General features: G+C 33.8%; 1 protein-coding gene across 1 annotated transcript in view; it reads left to right on the top strand.

Moving 5' to 3' along the window:
- The first annotated feature begins 4,840 nt into the window (after nucleotides 1-4,840).
- Nucleotides 4,841-6,000, top strand: part of LOC128857390 (uncharacterized) — a 155,447-nt gene continuing 154,287 nt past the window's right edge. The window contains exon 1 of the mRNA XM_054093133.1: nucleotides 4,841-5,077. The gene's annotated coding sequence lies outside the window, so the exon portion shown is untranslated. The remainder of the gene's footprint in view (nucleotides 5,078-6,000) is intronic.

Raw genomic sequence — 6,000 nt, 5'->3', positions numbered from 1 at the left:
TTGATTTCTTTAGTTTTTAAATAATAATTTAAATTAAAATAGCTGGCAATCAGTTGCGAATATTCTTGGAGGAAAGAGCAATACAGGGTCTGGCACTTGAAGTGTAACCAAGTTCAGACCGCTCGCGTAACTGATGCACGAGCTTACTGAAAAATGATCTCAAAGACAAGCCTTACAATGTCCAAAAGGTGCATTATCTCCAAAGCAGCACCAAGTCAGACTTGAGAAAGCGAAGAAGTTGCTTCGCTTCGCCGAAAGCTGACAATTTCCGAACATTGTGTTTTCTGACGAGAAAATTTTTCAAATTGAGCAATTCGTAAACTTCCAAAACGATACGGTTTATTGACCGACCGTTCATACCAGAATTTGAGAAATTTCAACAGAGGCACCGTTTCACAAAGCTCGAGTGAACCAAGAATGGATAAAAAACAACGTTCCGAACTTCATAACGTCCACACAATGGCTCTAAAAATCACCAGATGCGTATCCGATGATTTTTCTCTTCGGACTATTTTGGAGATTCACCAGTCTCGAGGCGCTGAAAAAAGCCATTTTCCGCGAGTGGGCCAAAATACGTGCAAGTCAAGTCGGGCAGCTTGCGCCTTCTACACCGTCTGCAGGCCATAGTCAAGGCAAAAGGTGGTCATATCGAGCAAAGTATGTTGATTCCTAATTTTGTATTATTTTCGGACATTTTTTGCTCTGAATTGAATAAAAGTAATTTTCCAAACTAAATTTATGGCCTTTTTAATTAATAAGCTCAAAAGGTGGACATTATCTGATTAGTAGTGTCATCCAAATTTTGAAAGGCATTTACAAGAAACCAAATTAATTGCTCTTGTGCTCGCAATATTTTCTAAGTAAATTTTTTTTCGTTCAACTTTTTTAAAAACAAAGTTCATTTTATAACAAAAACCTTATAAATCAATTTTACATACTTCCTACAAAATTCACAAAAATGAGAAAATGCACAAAATTATCATAAACAATTTCAACTTTTTAATCAGAATTTTTGGACTTCCAAAATAGTTCTGTATTTAGAATAAATTTCCAAATATTGTATGTAAAGAAAATTATCAAAACCCACCGCGATTTTTAAGTTGCTTCAAGCTTACATACACTAAAATTTAATGGGATATAAAACTATAAAACTTCATATCCAAAAATATACTAAAAATCTTGACTAAAAAGTTGAAAGTTTTTCGAATTTTTTTTTTAATTTTTAAAACTTTTGTGAACTTTGTACGAAATCTAGAACTTTTATGTATAAAGTTTTTGTTATACAATAAATATATTTTTTGAATTAACAGAAACTATTTTTCATAAAAAATATTGCAAATATTGTAAAAAAATAAAGATAAGCGAGCCAAAGTGTACATACATAGTACACTTGCATAGTAAAAGGCAAAAATGTGTTGATATTTACCCAAATAAAATTATTTTTGGTTTGAATCTGTCTAAAATTTCCCTCATTTTAATTAAAATTATGAGAGGACAAATAGGATAACCATATTTTGATATTTTACCTAACTTTGCGATAATTCAAAATACGCGACATTCTATTGCGAATATTCAAGACGCATATCACAAATAAGAGGAGAGTTCCTCCTCGACCTCGGCCAAACCTATAAAGGGTGTAAGCGAAAATTGTATTGATTTGAAGAAAAAGAAATCCATTATTTTCTCGCTAGATGCATATAGTGATCGATATCTCCCAACTTACCGATTAAATAATTTAAAGTTTATCCACGTTGTCAAGGTGAAATTTTACACTAAAAAAATTCGTTTGCTGTTTGTTCCACTCAGGAGCGGTGAATGATATTTATGGTGCCGATACTGTAACAATTCATTATGTGCAATTTTGATACCGTCAACTCCGTTCAGACATTTTTTTGTTAAAGAAAATGTCGATAAAATCATAGAAATACTCGAAGTTGACCGGCATGTTAGTAACCGTAGCATCGCCCAAAAGCGAAAGATCGACCATAAAAGACTAAAAAGAAATAAGGAAAAACCGAAGGATATTAAGGGGACAGATACCTGTAAAATTTCATTTCACCACATTTTTTTTTCATAAAATGTTAATACTCGTAATCCTTTAAGAATATGTCAAAAAAATTTTAGAACGCAAATTTAAGTATTTTTTATATAATATTATAGATCGTCAACAGTGACAGGTTTACTAAGTTGTATTGAAACTTTAGACGCGTTTTTCTCAAAACTACAATATATTTTTTGAATTGGCGTACACGATAACTCGAAAAGTTATTTACCAATCTCCCGGAAATTTTGAGCACATCTTTTTTATCCTTTACTTTCTATGCGAATTTAAAGCTTTCGAAAAATAATTTTTTCGAAGCAAAAATAGTAGGAAAATTCGCCCCAAAATTAATGCTTTTTTTTGAAGCATTTTATTCCGCGATTTTGGTTTTTTTTTTTTTGATTTTTTTTTATTCAGGTCACTGACGCTGATGCTACAATGCCCGCCGATTGAGAAGCCCTGCTGCGACTTTCCTGGAAGAATTGAGTATACATCCGCCATTTTAAATGATGAAAATATAAAAAAAACAATTGTTTATTATTTTAATTTATAGATAAACTGTATGCCAATTTTGAAAAAAATATATTGACTTCCTCATTTTAAATAGTTTCAGAGAAAATATGGCCGTTTACAGGTATACTATATGTCCCCTTAAAATATGCAAATAGTGCAAAACTGAAAATTGAATAAAAAATATTTTTGTAATAAAAAAAATAAAATAAATAATTGGCGCGTACACTTCTGTTAGGTGTTTGGCCGAGCTCCTCCTCCTATTTGTGGTGTGCGTCTTGATGTTGTTCCACAAATGGAGGGGCCTACAGTTTCAAGCCGACTCCGAACGGCCGAGCTCCTCCTCCTATTTGTGCCGACTCCGAACGGCAGATATTTTTATGAGGAGCTTTTTCATGGCAGAAATACACTCGGAGGTTTGCCATTGCCTGCCGAGGGGCGACCGCTATTAGAAAAGTGTTTTATTAATTTTGCTTTCACCGAGATTCGAACCAACGACCTCTCTGTGAATTCCGAATGGTAATCACGCACCAACCCATTCGGCGACGGCGGCCGAATATTTTTGTAATAAAGCTGTTTAAATTCCTCTCACTCTACACATATGCATATCTTTATCTTTATTCTCATGTTTTATTTAATTATTAAAGAATTGAAAATAGGTGGCAACTTTCATACGCACGTTTTCAAGACAAACTTAATTAAATGTTAAAAATAAAATCTTATCTAAAAAAGAAAATCACGAAATGGTGAAATATTTTTCTACAATGGGTTATTAATTACTAAATAAGTCAAACTTTTATAAGAGCATTTTTAAGACAAAGTTAGAAAATAAAATATTATCTTAAATAATTTTCATCAAGTGCTTTAACCCTCTTCTAGAAGCCAAATTATGCATATGAACACATGAAAAAAAAGATATCTGAGCCAAAAGTGAGATGGCAACCCTATTTAAAATATTTTTGAAATAAAGCTTTCTAAATATCTCTCGTTTTATATCTACCCATATTATGATGTTTTATATTAGTCTAAAATTATTCAAAATAGGTGGCAACCAGATCATCCAGATAAACTTAGAAAGAAAAATATATAAAAATAATAATTCATACTGGAAAAGACATGAACACATTAACAACGCATATGTAAAGCAAAAATGAGGTGGCAACCCTCTTCAATATTTTTTTTTTGGAACAATGCTGTCAGTGATATCCCTCACTCCAAACTCATATTTTGCAATTTTTTTATTTAATCTTTTTAATTTCAAAATAGGTGGCTACCATGTTTCGCGCATTTACATATGATACGAGTATATAAAATGCAAGAAAAAATATTTTTATTCAATTTCGCTGCCGAGTTTTTTAGACTACCCACTAGCAGGCGCTGGTCATCTGACCGACCTATGCTTAGACCAGTGCTTTAGTTATCACAAACCAAATCGCATAATCTTTTAACAAATTTACCAACCAATTAATGCATGCAATGCGGTGACACCACACAAAGAGTTCATAATATCTCAGCGCCACTTGCGAATTATTGGACCAAACCAGTTAACACAATTTCCTCAAAATGAAACTAATATTGTTACCAAACTATTAAACTATTAAGCGAAGAGCTGAAGCCAAAGAAGGCCTTCATCAAAAACAAGAAACGAAAAAAAAACATTAGCATCGAAAATAGACGTACTTGCGGTCGGATTGCATGCGAAATTGGCGCAGTGTGCAAGGCGAAAAAATCGGGTAGCAGCAGCGTAAAAAAGTTAAGTAAACAAAATGTGGCAAATAATTGGTAACAACGCTCACTAAGCCGCAAGTAACAGCAAACGCATTCGCAGTTAGACCTACTCCAGAGAGCTTAGTTAGTTGAGCTTAAGAAACGCTTTGAGAAAGTGAAACACGACGTCGAAACGCCGAAATGTTGCAAGCAGCGTGGGAAAAGCAGGTGAGAGAGAGCCAGCGCCAACATGTTGGTTAAGTACAGTGCGACTGAGTCGAGTGTGGTTCGAACGTAGTTCGATGGTATAAGCCAAGTTTGAGACAGCTTACAAGACTGCCTGTTTTTGGTGCGCCGAAACCGAGTACGTTGGTGTCTTCGTATGGCCGCAGCTTTCAGTTGACTTTTACTACCTGAACGTGTCGGTTGTCTGCAACGCTAGTACGCGATTTTTAGCGACGACTTTCTGTTTGTTTCCGTTCGTTTTTTTTTATTTGTGTTGGTCTTTTTCCTGCTTTGCTTTCCTGCATACACAACAGCGACTTACGGTACGCTTTGACAGCTGTTGCGTCAACGGCTCGGTTGCTCACAAACACTGCCGTTTGAACGCGCGAACACGCTTGGTTGTTGTATACGTTGGCTGGCAGACAGTCAAATGCTAAGTTGGAGTTAGCGCGGCAAATAGGCTTTGACGTACAATTTAGTCGTACGAGGCATATGAACGTGTGCGCATGCGCAGGCGCAATTTTTATTTTATCAGAAAAAAGAGAAAACCAACTAGCGTGTGAATGGAAAATATAGATTGGGATTAATAAAAGTGTAATGCAAAAATTTTACGAATTTTTGGTGTGAAGTAAAGGAGAATATTAAAAAAGTTGCTGTTGCAAAACAAAAAAAATTTTTTAATTGCAAAAAAAAAATTATATTGAAAAAAAAAATGTATTTAATAAAAACATCTATTTAAAAATAAACAAAGCATTTTAAAATATAAACATTGCGAGTTTGTAACTTTCACCATAAAATATTTTGACAAAAAATACATTTCAGCTTAGAAATAAAATGTGCGCATAAATAAAATATACACAAATTTAAATCTAAAAATTAACTCATAGCGTCAAGTCTTGAAAGAAAGTTGGATCAGTAGTTGGAAAGGCGACAAAGCAACAACGGAAGAAATGAAACGTCAAAAATAACGCTGAAACTGGCTGTCATTGTTGCTATTGCTTTTGCTGCGGCTGCTGCAGCAGTTGCTTGTGTTGTTTGTTGCTGCTTTTGCTGCCACCGCGTGTAACGGTGACATACTTACCACTACGGGTTTTTGTAGTCGCCAACTTCACCTGTTCGCCGTGGCTTTTTTAGACTTCAAGCGGCTACATTTGGGAGAAAAAAAATCTTTTAAAACAACAAAAGAAAAAATATTAAAAAACTGCAAAATAGTTTGCACACAAAAACACATAAAAACATACAAAAAATATTTAGTTTAATATAAAAGTTACTGCTTGATTTGCCAACAAGCACGAAAGTAGTGTAGTGAAAGAAAAGCACATTAAAAAATATGATTAAAAAAAATTTAAATAAAAAAAAAATATTAATAATACTACAAAACTCAAGAGGCATACAAAACGTTTCGTAATTTATTTAGTTATTTTTTTTCTTCCCGCGCACATCCTTTTCTCACTCACAATAAGCAAGTTTTTTAAGACACCTAACCGTACAGTGCGTAATCCTACTATTACATACAT

The sequence above is a fragment of the Anastrepha ludens genome, chromosome 3 (assembly GCF_028408465.1).
Source record: "Anastrepha ludens isolate Willacy chromosome 3, idAnaLude1.1, whole genome shotgun sequence".
Taxonomy (NCBI): domain Eukaryota; kingdom Metazoa; phylum Arthropoda; class Insecta; order Diptera; family Tephritidae; genus Anastrepha; species Anastrepha ludens.
The sequence above is the reverse complement of the archived record's forward strand: the minus strand, read 5'-3'. Positions and strand labels throughout refer to the sequence as shown.